The sequence below is a fragment of the Heterocephalus glaber genome, unplaced genomic scaffold (assembly GCF_053883595.1).
Source record: "Heterocephalus glaber isolate CG9 unplaced genomic scaffold, H.glaber_assembly_v1.0 deba00001532, whole genome shotgun sequence".
NCBI classification, from domain to species: Eukaryota; Metazoa; Chordata; class Mammalia; order Rodentia; family Bathyergidae; genus Heterocephalus; species Heterocephalus glaber.
Genome location: NW_028258330.1, coordinates 33021933 through 33041093, shown reverse-complemented (window position 1 = coordinate 33041093; position 19161 = coordinate 33021933). Strand labels below are relative to the sequence as shown.

General features: G+C 39.9%; 1 pseudogene; it reads left to right on the top strand.

Moving 5' to 3' along the window:
* The first annotated feature begins 15011 nt into the window (after positions 1 to 15011).
* LOC110346910 (olfactory receptor 7G3-like) lies at positions 15012 to 15947 on the top strand (annotated as a pseudogene).
* Positions 15948 to 19161: the final 3214 nt, after the last annotated feature.

Here is a 19161-nt window from a genome sequence, read left to right as displayed (position 1 = left end):
ACTTAGTCTTCTAGAAATAATCAAAGAACAGGGAAATGGGGTGAGCCAAACTGGTAGACCCTTCTACAACTAAGTGCTTAGAAATGGGTGTTTCAACTTAGATTATAAATCTGACTTTGGTGTTTTATAGCATAGAGAGTCATATAAAGCTCCTACATTTCTGAGCTTGATTTCCTGGTCATTTTACATAGAAGTAGAACCTGAGCAAATGATTCTTCTTGTAGTCCATAGGGAGGGGGTTGCTTCTTAGGAGAATATTAGTAACAGCACAATTATGGGACAAAGTAAGGAGCTAAGTAAGCATTTCATCATAGTTAAAGAACCGGGATTAATCCATGGATAGTGCCATATATCTAGTTTCCCAGAATTATTCTTACCTGAAGGCCTGCTTTATATCCCCCTGTGATACCCTAAGTATTGTTACCTGGGTTATGACAATGGATTTCCTGACAGGTTTCTGTTCAGCTGCAGTAATTTGCCAGAGAACAGAACATCTATTCATTATCATCAGTAAATGCTGGCATTCCTGATGCTGGGCTCAGTGGTTAATAAAAGTGTTCTTTGTACACCACTAATAGCACCAACTACACTTGGCTTCCCATCAATGAAATTGTTCTAAATTTCCATTTCTAGAATTTAACATGATTATGAAATGTATGAATTCTACCATGAGTATAGCTCTGTCTCAAATATCACAAAAGTGATTCCAGTCAAATTTTCTCAAGGAGTATCATCATCTTTAATAAACTGAGCAAAGGAGAGGTGCCTCCAGGCAGAGCATACTGTATTCACCATATCTGGGTGAGCTTTACACTGTGCTATGCCTCCTCATGGCCAACACATAAAGCTGGGATCAATTGCAGTTGTCTTATTCTGATGTGACACAGAGAGACTGAAATGTGACTAGAATTTCCTTGGGTCTGCTCTTAATGGAGTTATTCAGAAACCATACTTTGACATATTGTAGACCAAACTTGGGACCTCTGCCCATGTGAAATCTAGTCCTTGGTGAGATGAATGGGATTATCATGGGCAGAGTAGACTAAGCAGCTCTGTGGATCACAGCCCTTTGTGTGTATTTGAATCAGCAGGACAGCTTGTGGCAAGTTTCATTGGTCCAGTTCCATTGTTCCAGACCTGAGAGACTGGGCTCCAGCATGTGGAGTGGGTCATCAATGTGCATTTCTAACATGACCATATGTGATTCTAACATGAGCAGTGTGAGGATGGTCTTTTCAATGCTACTGATGTAGTGTGTAATTTTGGCATGTCTCTTAGCAGAATTCCTGGAAAATAGAAAATATTCAATAAAATTTAGTATGATTATATTCCACACCTATTCCCCTTTCTTATTTTATTGCAAGTGAATTAAGCCTGCATCAAGATGAAATATGTTAACATAGAGAAACCCCAAGTTCTGAAATGCCTGCATCAGATATCTCTTATATATCCTTCCTCTATCAAAAGTTATGTGAAATAACTTTAAATATGTGTATGACTCACTGTTTGAAAAAAAATAAACACAAAACTTTGAAGCTACCGTGTTATGAACATGTTTGGTTTTGTCTATATGTGTGTGTTGTGGGAGAAAGATTGATTCTTTTACTTCCAACTAACTACAATTATGAACAAGTATACCTCACAGAAAAGCAGGTTTTCAACAATTTTATTGTTGGAATAGTTTTGCAAAATATAATTATATTCATCTTGGAGAATTGCTACATATACACATCAAATCATTTTTCTTATCTTTTAGTTTATTAGTACATGTGTACAGTAAGTATGTAATGCTTATATTCCTTTTGTAAAATGGGTACAGGCACATAAAACATCTTATATTCTTCACATGTTTTTTCCCATCCCTCCCTCCTCCTTTACCTCCCTTTTCTGTATGTTTACATAGCAAATCTTGACCATGTTTACTTCCCTTGGCTTCCTGATATTCTCTTTTCCTCCTTTCCTCAGATCCTTTTCCTATCTTCATAGATTCTACACCTCATTTTGCTATTACCTTTTAATAAATATGGATGATTGTTTCATAGATATATGTTTTTAGTAGGTAAAACTTTAATTTATGTTTATAATGCTTCTATGTATTTATAATTTTTATAGGTCTTATTTTGTGGAAAGGTCTGTAATAGGGCTGGGGGTGTAGCTCAGTCATAATGCTTTTGCCTAACATGTGCAAGATCCTGGGTTTCCTTAGAGTAGTACATTAATGAGATGATGATGATGATAATGATGATATTAATAACAATGACAGCAATAGTCCGTAATGAATCATCATACCAAGATTGTGAATACTTAAATTTTCCATGGAATTCTGTAATGTCTTACAACACACTGCTGCTTTCCTTTAACATGTGTTCAAAATCTTGTACATCTATATGGTTTTACAAGACAGAATTACCTGTTTTCAGGCTGAACATTGGTAAAGATAAAAGGCACAACAACTCCGCAGTATTTATCTGTAGTGACTAATTTCCCTGTTTCTGCCCCGGATGTAAATATTATGTGTATCCCAGGCTTTTGAATGCTTTTGTAATGTTACCTGCTGCAACATTGGCAAAGCTGTACCTGTACATGATGTATCTTGGTTGTTAACATGTACAGGTACAAGCACCCAATGTTAAATGTAAATGTATTGTATACCTAAATTGCACCAATAAAAGAATTTAGGCAAAAGATTAATTAAAGTTAAAAAACAAAATGCAAAGATGTGTGATTCCTGGTATATTTACAGAGTTATAAGAATTTTATATGGAATATCATATTGAGTTCTTTATGCCCAAATTCTCCTGCTCAACATTACATTTGTGATGCTTCTATAGTTTATTCCATTTAGCACAGGTTTATTGTCATTATTCCACCCATTTCTACTGTGTGAGTATGCAGAATTAATTTGTTTAATTGTTTGGGGAGTGATTTGTCTACAGCTAGAATTATATTTTTATTTTTAATTTTTTTTTAGTTTTCTGACAGAGGATGTCACTATGTAGCCCAGACTGGTTTCAGACAGCTGCTCCTCCTGTTTTAGCCTTCTATGAGCTGGGATTACAGATGCACACCACTGTGGCTGGATAGATCTGGAATATTTTCTCAATAGCACCACAAGGAGCATTCTGATGTAGGCTGTTGAGTGCACAGTTGTGCATATTTAGCAGTCCAATATTTGCATCCTAGGAAATAGATATGGATACATTTATTGAACACCACTATACAATGCTCCAAAGGTGTTGCATCAATTTAAACTCTCATTATCTTGCCAATATGTTATGATACCTGCTTTTTTCATTTTGACCATGATGATTAGTATGTAATAGTGTCATACATTTAAATATATTTTTCTTTTCTTTTAATTTTTAAAACCAGTGCTTTAGTGATCATATCTACCTCAGAATGAGCTGGGATTTTAAACTAAGGAGGATCTCTCCCACTGTCTAGAATTCAGAGCCTGTATCCAAGCCTGAGATACCTGGAAGCAACAGGAGGTGTGGTAGGAAGAGAATGGTATGTGCCTGCACTCTCAGGGTCTGGAAATCATTCACCCATGAGTTCTGTCCTTCTGTCATCTCTGGTTTAAGGCTCTGAGCTGCCTTGGGGGATAAATGAGAATGCACTTCTGGCTAATGAGGAGCTTTGCTAATTTGATTCCTCAAGGCCACAGAAACTGAAAATAGTCAACCTGTGACCACCTTATCAGGAACAGGGCTCAGATCAGGGAACACACACTTGAATCTGCTTCCAGAGATGAGAACTCACACCCAAGAGCTCCCTATCTATTGTTCCATCTTCCCTTCCTCAGGATACATTTTCCACCTTCATCTCTCAATATCCAGTGAACACATTCAGAATTCCTAGCTGATATCTTCCAGGTATTCTGAAGTTCTTCCAAAAGTATGAGATATTGAAGTACTTTTCTTTGCCCTTTACCCCCCTCTCTTCATCCCTTTTTCCTCCCTCCCTCCCTTCCTTCCTTCTTCCTGACTTCCTTTCTTCCTTCTTTCCTTCCTTCCTCCCTCCTTTCTTTGCTACCTCCCTCCACTCTTTCCTTCCATTTTCTTTCATATATTGCTCATTCTTCTCTCTCTTTGTCTTTATTTTGTATGTCCCTACCCAGTGAAGTAAGAGAATAGTCACCAGTTGCTGGCCATAAGGAAAAAAAAGCAATATTCTAATCTAATTTGTAGTGCTTTCTTTATATATTTACACCTTTGTACAGATTTTGTAGTCTGCTTTCATTATATTCAGCTCTTATTCTATTTTCTGAATTCCAGAGATACTTTCCTTCTCTTGAGTATGAATCATTCCCTTCCAAATGTGTTTTGTAATTCTCTGTCTTCTTTCATTCTTTTGGCTACTGCTGAAGCTGAGGTGGAGTAAGTCTGGCTGTTCAGTTTAACCATTTTGGATTCTAGCTGTCACCCTTACAGAACTCAAGTTTTGTTCCTTCTTTAAAAAAATATTTCATTTATGCATAACAATGGTATATATTTATAGCTTACAGTAGTCATTTTGTTAAAATTCAGGATAACTAGAGTAACCATTGCCTCCTACATTTATAATTTCTTTGTGGTGAGAAATTGTTATTTTCCTCCATCTGTTTCAGAATAAACACAACACTCCTATTAACCTCAGTCTCCCTACTGTGCATCTGTGTACTAATACTTGACTGAGACAACTCCAGAAGAGAAGGTTAAGCCCATGGAACCCCAATGAACTACTTTTCCACTCTTCCTCTTTCAGAATTTCAAAAAATTATGAAATATATTAAAACAGTCAAAATGCACAGTGAGCATAAAAACACAATTGTAAATCAACCTTCCAGATTTAATCATTAATTCTGCCAGATAGCTTCAGAAATTTATTAAAAGTTTAATAATGCCTATTGAAAAATAATAATGAATTACAAACAGAGACAAGAAATTTCCTTTATGCTATTCCTTTATGCTCCTCCCTTCCTTTCCAGGAGCCTCCACTCTGGAATTTCATTAAACCTCACAATTTTTAGTGCAACACTATTGTTATGTGGGAATGTAGTAGAAAAAAGTAATTTATAGCTAATACAAATAACAACTGAAGCAAGAATATGTGTTAAAATTAACATATGGTGGCTTAAATCAATATTGAGCAACATATTAAAATAATATTAAAGTAGTATGTCATTGCCTGGCTGTGCCTTAGTCCATCTATTCCTGTATGGATACATGTTTAGGCTCTTTTCTCCCCTTCACTGGCCTGGCAGGATTCCCACTTGGGGTTTGAGCACATCTCTATTTGGCTCAGCCCTGTAATATTGTTCCTGGGGTGCCCTATGTCTCTCTTTCCTCCTTTCTCTCTCACCCTCAACATCCCACATAACTTCCAGCCTTATCCACAGCTGAGCACAAACTGATAGGTAATTCATCACAGGGTTTTGTAAGCTGAACCCTGTACTTAGCACTTTTCATTTATTTTTCCTCTTAGCCACATCTCTGTACATTTTCACATCATTCCCACTACATAAATGAGACAATTGAGTCTTCTCAGAGTTTCAAATACCTCCACATGTCACAGATCCACATTACAGTTGTGTCCCGGCCCGCGGGTAAGTCAACAGAGACCCTAGAGGGGGAGTGAGAATGACAAAGGACAGGGGACATGAGAGATGGAGACAAGACAGGTTTCTGATCAAGTCTCCTTTATTGCGGAAGCTGCTACTGCATATATACTGTAGGGCTAGAGGGAGGGAGCAAGGGGAGGGTACTGGGGCTACTTCCTTGTTGCCGGGTAGACTTGCAGCAGGCTTAGACATGCCCGTAAAAGGCACTCAAGAGTACTAGTGGGGGGGGGGGACAAGGCCCCCCACAGGTCCTCCCTTTAAAATTATAATTTTAGAAAGGCGTCAGAAGAGCCAAGCCTGTGGGGGCTGAGCCTGTCTTGGGTCAGAGCGACATACGTGTCTGCACCCTGTACCTTACCCGTCATCGGTTAACCAGAGAATCAAGGCTCTGGCACCTGTCTTAGGTGGCACACGAGGGCTCTCTCATTGTATGGCATGCTTGTTCAGTTGCCCGTCATTGGCTTGCCAGCCCACTCACCAGGTGGGGCGAGAACACTTTGCCACGGCGAGGACCTAATCAACGGTCTGGCATTTGTCCTGGTCAGCCATTGCCAATCTATGATAGTAGACCTGTATGGGTGTTGTTTTTATTGTCTCTACCCCGGCTCTAAGGAAGGCCATGATTTTGTTGTATATTATGGGCCCCAAGGAAATGAGCAGAAGTAAACACAATAAGGGTCCCAGCAAAGGGAGGAGATAAGGGAGGAAACCAGTGAGGCCAGTCCAGAGGGGATTTTGGGAGAATTTTTGTTGTCATCTGTTTAGATCTTCCTGAAGTTCGTGAATTTTTCCCCTGACGATCTCAGATTTATTGGCATAGAAACAACAATGTTCATTTAGGGCTATGCAAATCCCTCCTTGTTTTGCCGTGAGGAGGTCCAGGCCCCTTCTAATTTGAAGGACCACCTCAGCCAGAGAATCGATCTGATCTTGTATATCTGTAAGAGTGTTGGAGAGAGCTCGAACATCATTAATCAACTGGTTGGATAATTTGGCATAGGAGTGTAACGCCACCCCGACACCAGCAGAGCCAGTGGCAAGGGCGCTGGACACCCCTAGCCCCACGAGCAAGGGGACCAGTGAGACGGCCCTTTTATGTCACCCAGCGATATAGTCAAAGCTGGGCAAGGGAACTGGCTCATCTCCAGGAATAAGGGAGATGTCTGGGAGGACAGTCGCCACCACGCACAGCCCAGTCCAATTAGTGGGGAGGGAGGTGAATGCCAAGCTCCCTCCACAGACAAGCACGTGACCCGGGGCAGGGCAAATGGCGGCAGGGCCATTAAGCACTACCGAGCAGAGAGAGAAATTTTGGACTCCAACACGTATATTGAAGCTATTGTTGTGGCCCGAATTTAGATAACAAACTGAGGCATTGAACTGTACTGGCTGGACCCTGAAGGGCAGAGAAAAACTGTAATTGTAACTAGAACTGTTGGCATAGTCAGTTTGGTCGACAACTGGCAAGGCGAGGGGCAGGGGTGTGCCAAGGGTCAAGCATAGCCAACAATCTGCAGCAAAGGCTGGGTTAGATGTATTGATCAAATGGTAAGTGGCCTCTAGGACACTCAGGGTTTGGGCATCAGGGTCTGGGCCTCGAGGTTTGGGAAGGGCCAGTGGATGATAATTTAGGGAGGGGTACATCTCTTGGATGATAGTCTCCAGTTGTTTTGTATTTGCCCTTCCCTGAGCTGATCTGAAGGCCCGCCACCATCAGATACATGAATTGGGGCCTGTGGCGGCCAGCAGACATCTTTGCCGGGACTGCCATTGCAGGAGGGTTGGCCAAATTTAGGATATCCAGTGGGGCTGGAAAAGTCCCAGTCACCTCTGACGGAGGCCCTGTAAGTTTTTTGTAGAACAGCAGTTAGATATATTTCTCCATCAGAATGTGTACATTGTTGGGCTTCAGTGTAACAGGTAGAATGCATCTCTGTGGCCTTGGCACAATTGGCAGGGCATGGCCCTGGTTCGCCATTGACTGTTGGTATGACTTTAGGCTTAGGGACACAATCTCATTTTTGGTTATATCCTTCCACTAGCATGGCCTCATAAACTAAGTAGGCAATCTTGTCACTGCAATCAGTACTATGAGTGTAACTTGGGGGTGCAGCCCTGCCAGAACCCCCAGCAGTCACAGGGGTTACCATACAGGGCAATGAGCAATTGTTGTTTGTTAACTGGTTGAAATCCACTTTTTGTTGTCGGTGTCAGGAACAGCAACAGACCATGCAACAGATTCAGGGATGTCATCTTTTTAACCTGTAAGCAAAATTTCATCCTGCGATGTGAACAAGGCTGGGCTGTAGATAAGAGAGTTAGGCTAACCTGATTAAGCCTTTGAAGATAACCAATGTGGACATACTACAATAACATATTCAGAACTTAACCAATATAAACATTTTGTAACAACATATTCAGTGCTTAACTATCAAGGACAACCAATACAATCAATTTATAACATATTTAGATAATATTCATTGTGATATGTCTCCCATAAGATTATATAATATAAAATTTACTAGGGTGTCCCTTTAATGAATTAAGACCAGAATAATCATTTTCTGGGTGGCCACTTCTATATTCATCAAAGGGAGTTCCCATCTATAATCGTTTTGACAAACAATTAAGAATATATATCTTTTTATTTTATAACTGTTAATTGCAATTTGATTGTTGTATGTGGGTGACAATACACGTCACTTTCATAAAATAAATTTCAGTGGTACTTTGATCAATTAGCAACCTGGGAAGGAAAGCATGTCTTTAATTTAATAATATTTATCTATAAGTCAATTTAACAATAGGCGAATATCCTTTGAAAAGGAAGGAACATATTGAGCTCAACTGTACGAACACAAACAACAGACAGTAGACAAACATGAGACAGTGTATAAAATTAGGGTGCACTCAAATATAACTGGCCAAATTGAATTATACTATTCTCTTTATGATTATTAGATTATAATTGTAGGCGCCATTGTTAACTGGTTGAAATTGGACAATGTTAGGTCATCGGCATCATCAACACGCTTATCAACTTGTTTTACTAAGCGTTCTGGAAGCCACCTGGCTGACTTCATTTCCTTGGAGTAAACACACACTGACCCTCGGCCCCAGAAGAGTACGGGGTCAGGCCCATGCCATGAGTGGTCCAGGGGGTCTCTCCACATCACAAAGGCAAATTGTTTTTGCATCTCTGGTTGCCAGAAATGGTTGGCTGCAGATAATACTTTGGCATCCAAATTTAAGAAGTTAAGAATAAATAGTGCATGTGATATCAGGTTTCTAGGTGACCCCTTGATAGGGTACCATTCCCCTCTTTTTATTTTATCTAATGTAATTTTGAGTATGAGGTTGGCTCTTTTTATAATGCCTTGTCCCTGTGGATTATATGGGATTTCCGTTATGTGTGGTATTTTTAATTGTTTGTAAAACTTTGAGAAGCCAGAACTGGTATAGCCTGGACCATTGTCTGTCTTAATTTGCAGTGGACATCCAAGTACTGAGAAGGCAACTAGAAGGTGGGCAATTACATGTTTAGTAGCCTCCCCGGATTGTAGGGTGGCAAATACAAATCCACTATATGTATTAATGTTGACATGTATATATTTAAAATTTTCAAATTTAGGGTAATGTGTGACATCCATATAGTGTATAACATACATTTGGGCCCAAGATTTACATACGGCCTGAATAGCTGAAGCTACAAAGGACTGGTTCAATGGGCTGTACAATACCTGTAGAGTGTTTACCTAGCCCTTTGTCTGGAATGTACCCATTTTTAAACATCTGTATAGTGACAATTTCATTAGGGCTAGAAATAATCATCCCCATTTGTGATAATAGGTCTCTCCCCCATAGATTAATGGGTAACCCTGAGATGATATAAGGTTGAATGGTGTCCTGATTACCATCTTGGTCTCTCCAGGTCAGATCTTTGGCACTTTGTTTAGGATTTTGACTCTGACCTATACCCCTGAGATGGGTGAGGGTGTCTTTTAATGGCCACGCCTGAGGCCAATTTTTTCCCTTGATGATAGTTACATCAGCACCAGTGTCTACCAATCCAGAAAATTGTCTCCCATCTAACCACAAGGTCATGAGAGGCTTTTGGGCTGAAAGCATCTCCGACCAGTAGACATCGGATGAGTCAAATCCCTGCCTGCCTCGGGCGTTGTTAAGAGCCTTATTAGAGGTAGAGAGAAGGGGAAGGAGTAACAATTGAGCAAATCTCTGGCCTGATTGAATGGTGTTAATGACTTTGGGGGAAGAAACCATAACTCTAATCTCTCCGGAATAATCACTATCAATCACCCCCGGGTAGATCAGCAGCCCATCCATAGTGTTGTTGTTCTTGTCTATTATAAGCCCAAGGTCTCTTTAGGTAGGGGTCCAAAGACCCCTGTCGGGGGGCCTGTACCCCTATTTTTGGAGTCAATACTGTGTGGGCGGTGGAACTGAGGTCCAGTCTGGCACTTCCTGTTGTTGTTCTGAAGAGGTCTGAAATGGATTGTTGTTTGTTGGAGCAAAATTGAGTGTCCTGTAAATTTGTTTGGGTGTGGGGGCCTGGGGCTGGCCCCCTTTTCTGTTTTTCTGGTCCGGGTTATGGACAAGCAGGAGGGGCCAGCCTTGAGCGTCAGTCATTAACTTGTATTTATTTGTCCAATATCTCCCTTTATTGTATCGAGGGCAAGGCCCCACGAGGTGTGGCCCTAGGGGCCAACGCCCTAGGGGCCTGACATTTTTTGGCAAAACGACCCGTTGTCTCGCACCGGAAACATTTGTTACCCGGGCGGTGTGACAAAAACTGTTTGACCGTGTAACCCTGTATGGCCGCAGCCCTGGCAAGTCCCTGTTGGTAGGCGGTCCCAATTTTTGAGCAAAGGCAAATGTAACCTGAGAGATCAGTTTTCTTTTATAAGGGCGGATGGCGGCCTGGCAAGCAGCATTAGCATGTTCAAAAGCAAGCTGTTTAACAAAATCTGTCCCGGTTTTTGTGCTCCCAAAAATCTGACCCGCTGTTGTGAGCAGGCAGTGAACAAAATCCGTGAAGAGCTCATCAGGCCCCTGTCGGATATTGGTGAGAGAAGTCAATTTTTTGTCACCGATTTTAAAATGGCCATTGTGTAAGGTGCAATGGTCCCATATTGAGCTGTGGCCGTTTTAAGTTCTTTAATAACCTTAAAATCGAAACCACTGTGGTGTCTCCACGCCTGTCCCTGTGTGTCAGTAGTTTCAGTTACGGGAAAGGCTTCCGCATTTTTAAGTTTTAGGGATACTCCGGACCCAGATGGCACCCTAGGGGCCGCCCCTCTAATGGGGGGTTGTGGCTTAAATTTGTCCTCTCTACGGACATTTTTATGGGCTTTGCCTGTTCTTAAGCCTTTGAGCTGGGCAATAAGTTCTTGATGTTCCTTTTCTAATCTTATTTGTACTTTTAGAAATTTTATCTTGTCCCGGAGTTCCTTTTGGGGATCAACAACAGGGCATGTCAAAGCGGGCGCAATGGGAGTGTTGGGTTCTGGAAGATAAGGAGGCTGACATTGAACTACGGGTGGCCAATCAGGATTGCGATATCTGGTTGCCTCCTCCTCAAGATTGGTCCAGTCAGCCTCCCCCGGACCGTTCTGTGGGAAGGGGGGGTTTCTGAAGGGTCAGAGGGAAGGGTACAAGGCCGGTTCCTCCTTAACAGGCGGGGCAGGGTCAGAGGCAGGGGCTGAAAGAGCTAGGCGGAAGCTGAGGAGGGCCTAAGCTTTTCTTTAAAAGGCTTGGAAGAGGCAGAGCTCGCCTGTAAACCCTTATCAATAACATTTTGGTTTTTTTTGTCTGAGTCATCGTCGCTATCAAAAGACATCAAGTTTTCTCCTTCATCCTTTGAAGGAGTCCCGTCCCGCAGGGGCTCGGGCCTCGGCGCCATCTTGGTGTCCCGCAGGGTATTTACAAACTCCTCACTCCGAGGGAGAGTGATCGACCCTTCCTCCGATCGGAGAGCTATCTCCCCGACCTGGATGGCTTGAGCCACCACCGGATCTTTGGTTTTCTGAGAGATAATGTCATTAATAAGATTCCAATAAGAAAATGCAGTGATCGGGACCTTTCCTGGTCCGCAAGTAGCATAATAATCATTAAGGGCCTCCCCTACTCTCTTCCATCACCTCTCGTCATTGGTACCCTCGGCGGGAAACCAAGGGAAGAGATCTCTAATATAATCAAAAAATTTTAACAACTGTTTGACTGTAACCTTTACCCTCGTGCCTGTAAAGTTTCTTTAAGACCTTGTACAAATAACTCATGCTGGCTAATGCCCTGTCCCATAATCGCTGCTCAACTCACCGAGGTGCAGGAAAGATGGCAGGTTCACGTCAGACACAATCCTCTTTCTTCTATTTTATTTTATTGGGCCCCCGAGCAGCGTTCTTCACTGGATCCCCCATTCTCTGGCCCCACGTTGGGCGCCACTTGTCCCGGCCCGCGGGTAAGTCAACAGAGACCCTAGAGGAGGAGTGAGAATGACAAAGGACAGGGGACACGAGGGATGGAGACAAGACAGGTTTCTGATCAAGTCTCGTTTATTGCAGAAGCTGCTACTGCATATATACCGTAGGGCTAGAGGGAGGGAGCAAGGAGAGGGTACTGAGGCTACTTCCTTGTTGCCGGGTAGACTTGCAGCAGGCTTAGACATGCCCCGTAAAAGACACTCAAGAGTACTAGCGGGGGGGGGGGGCAAGGCCCCCCACACAGTTGGAGAACTCATGATTGGATCTGCACCTCTCTGAGCCCATGTCTTATGTCCAAGGGCCGATTCTGCTACCATCACTTGCCTCTCTCCAGGGAAAGTCATCTCCTGCTCAGACTCTCAATTTATGATGCAGAGGGCTTAGTTACCTGGGCATGGTGGCTCATGCCTGTAATCCCAGCCACATAGGACATTGAGATAGGAGGATGGCAAGTTTGAGGCCAGTCTGGGCAACTTAGCAAGACCCTGTCTCAAATAAAAATAAAAAGGGCTGGGGATATAGTTCAGTAGTTGATCACTTGCCTAGCATGCATGAAGACCTAGGTTCCAAATAGATTAAAATTGTGCTCCCTTCTCCATTACATAGAACTCATGGTGGTGCTGATATTTTATGGTGCCTCCTGGGACATCTTTGCAGAAACTTACTCTTGGTTAATAAGACCAAGAGGCAGATACTTTGAAATTGACAGCATGTGCCATTTATTTTTATTTTAAATACAGTTTTTAAGTATTTAGCCAATAATAATGTTCTTTTTTCAAAATAAATATGGTTAACTTACACCAATGGGCATATAATACAACTTCAAAGCATTTTCTTTCATTGATTTTAGAGATTGTTTTTTTTTTTTTTTTTTTTGGTACTGGAGATTGAACTCAGGACCTTGCGGTTGGGAGACAGGTGCCAGAACCACTGAGCTAAATCCCCAGCCCTTCTTTCATTGAAATCTTACCTTTATAAGATCTTAATATTAAATTTTAAAATAAAAACTCTTATTTTGTTGTAAGTATAAGGACAAATTAGTATCTAGCAGAAGGAACTTCAATAATACTTCCAGATCTTCTCCAAGGACCAGCATTGTTATATTATTTTCATTTATATTATTTCCAAAGTCTGATCTTATTTATCAATCTTACCTTATGATGTGATTTCAAACTCACTAAAAATTTCAAGCAATATTTGAGAAAGTCATAGAATCCTTGAAATGTACCAGCAATTTGTTTATCAGTCCTCATCAGCATGTGAGTTTTTCATTCTATACATTTGTTCACAGGCTCTAATAAAGATGCTATGGGGGGTTGCAAGATATATATATATATATATAATGTTCTTTTTTCAAAATAAATATACCACATGGGGACTGAATGAGACCAATTCCTCATTGTCTATTCTGGGATACCAAGATTCATTTCTTATGAATTCAGGAAATCTACGGAATATAGGCTAGACTTAAAGCAATTCCTGGGCTGGTCCACACAGGACTTCTCCAGGGATCAGAGCTTAGTCTTTATCCTACCTGAACCAGAGACTGAGAGGACTGAACCAGAAATGTTAGGAGGGAGGGCATGATCCAGAGTGGACTTGTAACATTTCCTTTCTTAATTCTATGTAGATAAAAAATCTAGGTTGAAATAAATAAAAGGGGGATTTATGATATTAGCTAAAAGGGATTTTTATTACCACAAATTATGAGAAAGGGAAAATTATAGGAAAAAATTACCAAAAAAAGGATACCGCTAAAATGTAAAGAAAAGAGCAAGTAGATTTCTCTAAAACTATCCATGGAGATTAATTATATCAACTCCTATTAATATTTAAGTCCTTTTTTTTTGGTACCAGGAATGAAACTCGGGACCTTGTGTTTCCAAGGCAGGCACAGGAATCCCTAAGCTAAATCCCTGGCGTTATTTAAGTACTTTTGCAAGTAATTATTTACTTCTCCCTTTTAAATCTGTACTCATGTGATCAAATGTTAGCATTGTAACTCTCAATAAAATAATGGATTCATGCAATAGTTATTAATAGAAAAAGATAGGCTGATAATATGGATTTTCACCTGAAAGTACTGCAGGATATTTATGAAATATTGAGATTAAGTCTACTTGAGCTTCTGGACAATCAGGAGTCAGAATTAGTGAAAAGCCAGATAGTAAAGAGTTTGAGTTTCGCAACTATATTATATTTATAACAAGTGCTAAACAGTATTGTTGTAGCCCAAAAGCAACTATAGAAAATACATAAAGGTGTGAATGTTTTCCAGTAATCTTTTACTTACAAAATCAAACAGGCAGGGTTTGGCCCAAACACTGCATTTCTCCAAACTGTAATGTACATCCCTGACAATATTATTATAGAACTCTGTTTGTTAAGACATGGTAGGGAAGAAGACACTATTTCCTTTGTGTTTTATTCTTCAAAAGTGGCTCTACTTGAAATGCAACAAGTAGAAAATAAAATCATTTTTGCTGTAGTTAACAAAATTGATCTATGCATTTTAAAATAGCTGGAAGAGAGGGTTTTGAAAAACTCACTTTGAAGAGAAAATATAAACATATGATTTGGTGGATGTGCTACATTCCTGATTACTTGATGTCATCAAGATGAATATTTTGATATTTATACAATGTATACATGTTTCAAAACAAACCATTATACCTTATATATATGTGTGCAATTAATATGTGTAGATTTAAAAATAAATATAGAAAAAAATTTGGATAGGTGGAGAAGTATTGAGGGCAACAAAAGATAAGGGAAGGAGAGTGGGAAAATAAGTGGGAGGAAAAGTCTGTAGCTGATTGTGTCTCAAAATACAGACGAGATTGAGGAGGTTTCAGCTAATTTTTGTTTCCTTACCAGTCCTATCTTTTATTTCAGACTCATTAACAAAAATGAACCCAGAAAACTTCTCAGAAACTGCAGAATTCTTTCTTCTGGGATCTCAGAAGATCCAAACCTGCAGCCCGTACACTTTGCACTCTTCCTGTCTATGTACTTTGTCACAGTGCTCGAGAACCTTATCATCATCCTGGTTATCATCCATGGCTCTTACCTCCACACCCCCATGCACAACTTTCTCTCCAATCTGTCCTTTGTTGACATCTGTTTCACCACTATCACCATGCCAAGGATGCTGGTGAACATCCAGGTGCATAGTAAATCCATTAGTTACACCGGCTGCCTCACCCAAATCTGGTTTGCCTTGGTTTTTCTTGGATTAGACAATGGAATTCTGGTAACCATGGGATATGACTACTTTGTGGCCATCTTTCACCCCTTAAGGTACAATGTCATCACGAACCCTAAACTCTGCTGGCTGCTACTTCTGCTTTCCTTCCTCATCAGTGTCCTTGATGCCCTGTTCCACATCTCTATGGCACTGCAGCTGTCATTCTGCAGAAACCTGGAAATTCCTCATTTTTCTGTGAACTGGATCAGCTTCTCAAGCTTACCTGTTCTGATATCCTTGTCAATAATATACTGGTGTATTTGGTGACAGGCCTGTTGGGTGCTGTTCCTCTCTCTGGGATAATTTTCTCTTACACTCAAATTGTCTGTTCTATCCTGAAAATTCCATCAGCTGGTGGAAAATATAAAGCCCTCTCCATCTGTGGGTCACACTTAAATATTGTTTCCTTGTTCTGTGGGACAGGTTTTGGGGCATACCTCACCTCTACACATACCCATTCCTCCAGAAAGAGTGCAGTAGCCTCAGCAATGTACCCTGTGGTCACGCCATGATGATCCACTTTATCTACAGCCTGAGAAACAAGGACATGATAGAGGCTCTAAGGTGACTTATTTCTAGAATATCATCTTTCCCTTAATGTGCCAGGTACTTACACTACTAGGCCATGCCAGAGAGAAATAGACAGTGATTCAGAAAGTCTGACCAATGACTTTGAACACACAAGACCAGAGATATAATAATGAAGAATTGAAATGGTATAACAAGACCATTTGTTTGAATTCTTCCTTTGCTATAAAGTAGCTGTGTGTCTTTAGACAATTTATGTCAACTCTTCATGCACGGTTTCATCATCTCTAAAATTAACAACATTAGATTAGATTAGATCCTTTGTCCCTGAAACAGAGTGTCCCAGATGCTTGGAAAAATTACTGTATCAAACCCTTTGGGTTTTGTGATATTCCAATGAAAGTTATGTTATTGATGACTTTAAGTTACTTTTTGTTTCTAAGATGATTTCATTTCTCTTTTTCCATGAGAGATCTGTGTTCATTTCTATAGGTACTCATTCTAGACCAATGCTCCTATTTGTTCATTGAGCTCATTTACTCTTTGTCACAGCTCTGTAGATTCTCCTGTCTTCTCCACCACTTTTTAAATTTATTAGACCTTTGCCAATAGTAGTCAATGTATATAAGCTTCTTTGGAAAAGTAAAACAAAATCCTTATTTCAACTTCTCATCCTGCTCCAGCCAGTCTCATTCTCTTTTCCCTTTGCAAAAATCTCCCCAAAAGAAATCTCTCTGCTTGCACTTCTCAATACTTCTCCTCACCTATTTTTCTGATGTTCAGCCAACCAGCCTTTGCTCTGATTTCTAAACTCCAGGTTTCCAGTTGCCTTCATTCATCATGGGCCAGTGTCTACTTCTGAACTCATTTACTGATATCTAATACTGCATGAGATGGAGAACATTGCAAATCCATCCAGCAAGCCAATAGTGAGCTTCGTTAAGTTCTTCCTTAGAAGATTGTCTCAAGCTTTGAAGTGCTCCAAGTTGATGATCTGAGTGCAGACAGTGCACCACTCATAAATTCACCCTAATTTCTCCAATAAATATGCTCTGTCTCTGCTATTTGGTAACTAATCTCCTAAAATTTGTAATTCGCATTACAAACAAAGAGATGTACTTTCTTACTCACAGAAATAAGCCAATAGGACCCACACAGGAAGCCCTATTTATATACTTTTTTGTTTTGTGACCAGTATTATTTTGTCATATTTCTTCAATATCGTATTCTATTAGTTACTCACTGAAAAAATGGACTTTGTTTACAAGCCCATTGATATGTTTGTACATTTTTCTGCTTTCTGATTTTAATGTCAATAAGGTTAAAATGTTGTAGAAGTGCTTATCTAAGATGTGGGGAGCCCTGTATTCAATCTTCAGTATTGAAAAAAAAGATATTGAGGAAAATCATCTCAAGGTCATCTCATCACAAATTTAAATAGTAAATATTGTGCATTATATATTCATATAGGAAAAGTTTATTTTTCATTGGAGTCCTGGATATTGGACTCAGGGTCTTGGCCTGGCTAGCCAAGTGCACTATCACTGAGCTATACCCTCAGACCTTTTTAAATTTTTGAGACAGGGTCTCTCTGAATTGCCTGGGCTACTTTTGAACTTGAAATTTTTCTGCCTTGGTCTTCTGAATATCTAGTATTACTAGCTAGGATTAATACACCACCGAAAACTAGGTGTGCATGTGTATTTCTGATAATTGTCTCCCATCCTGGTGTGCCACTGAGAATATAATAGAGTGTCTCTGTAATTGTTAGTGGTCCTGTGACTATGTCCTATTATCCATAGTTTGGTATAGTGTCTACGTTGTGACAATGGTAGTTCCACAGTTCTTTCTCTCCATGACTGTATGTACAACTAGAGTCAGTTCTGTGCCTGGGTGGTTTTGTATGTACGTATGTATGTATGTATGTGTGTAATGCAATGCTAAATATTAGACACAGGAGTTTGTGAATGCCATTAAGCACTCTACCAGTTGGCTGTACTGCAGGCACCAGAAAGTGTAAAAAAACTATAAAAGTGGCAAAATAATTTGATAGACACAATATGGATGTTTTAAGATATGAGGTATAAAATCAACTCTAAAAGGGAACACCATCTCCTGCTAAGAAATAATGATTGAAAACTGATTGGTTTTGCTGAGCATATTATAGACACATTGTACTCTATGGCTTTGTTGAGTTTTCAATTAAATTAACATAGCAATTAAAAATGAAGAGCTAAATATTCAATTCAGGCTCCTTATTTAAAAAAACTACTGAAAATTGCTAAAGGCATTTACCAGGTGCTAAACAGGCAGTCATGGTACTGTCCACATTTTTGGCCATGAACAGTATTCATAGAAAACAGATTAGAATACTCTCTGTTAAACAAAAAATAATTAAGGGTCAATCAGCATCTCTGCCATATAGGAAAAGGGACCCCAAGTGTTTGCATTTTAACAAAATTTATAACTTCATTATTGATACACACATGTATAATTTTCCCACTTTCAATAGGATATATGCTTCCACATATTATGGATGAGGTAATCCTTCATCTATAAATGAAAGGAAACAATAGGACATAAGAGAAAATTCTGTGTTCTGTGTAGAAAGTCTGAAAAATTCAATGAGCATAAACAATGGAGAAAACTGAATCATGGAAACATGGCCGGCAGAGGCAAGGAAATTATCCATCCTAATTTCTTCTCTTCCATAGTCTTTTTCTTTGTGAATGTGTCCTCCTGGGGTTAGAATGACAGTGAAGTAGCTGGTCAAATGTGGAGCTTTGGATATTGGGCACCCAGGGATAGAGACCACAGGAACCAGCTAGTGAAAAACCTCACCCAAAATCCCTGTCTTGTTAGGAATCTATACCTGAATTCCCACCCAGTGATGATGCTTTGAACAAGGACTCATGGCACATTTAGTCACAACTCACCCCTTGTAAACTTGACAATCAAACACATCTCCTTAAACCATATGTAATTTCTGGTACAACAGCAAGGCCTTACTTACACCTAACATGATAAAACTATTCTGCATGCAAACAGGAATACAAATTCTCTTCCCAAATAAAAGGCAAAATTTTTCTTTGGGTGATGATTACTCTTTTCCTGAGATTCCATAACTTAAATATTGTAATATAAACATAACAATATTAAGTACTAATATTAAGTCAGTCAACATTATGGTAAAAAGAAAGAAAATAAAGATACTAGTTTAGTATGTGTTCATATGTATGCACGAGAATATTAAAAAATAGGATAGAAATTGTCATGACAATTAC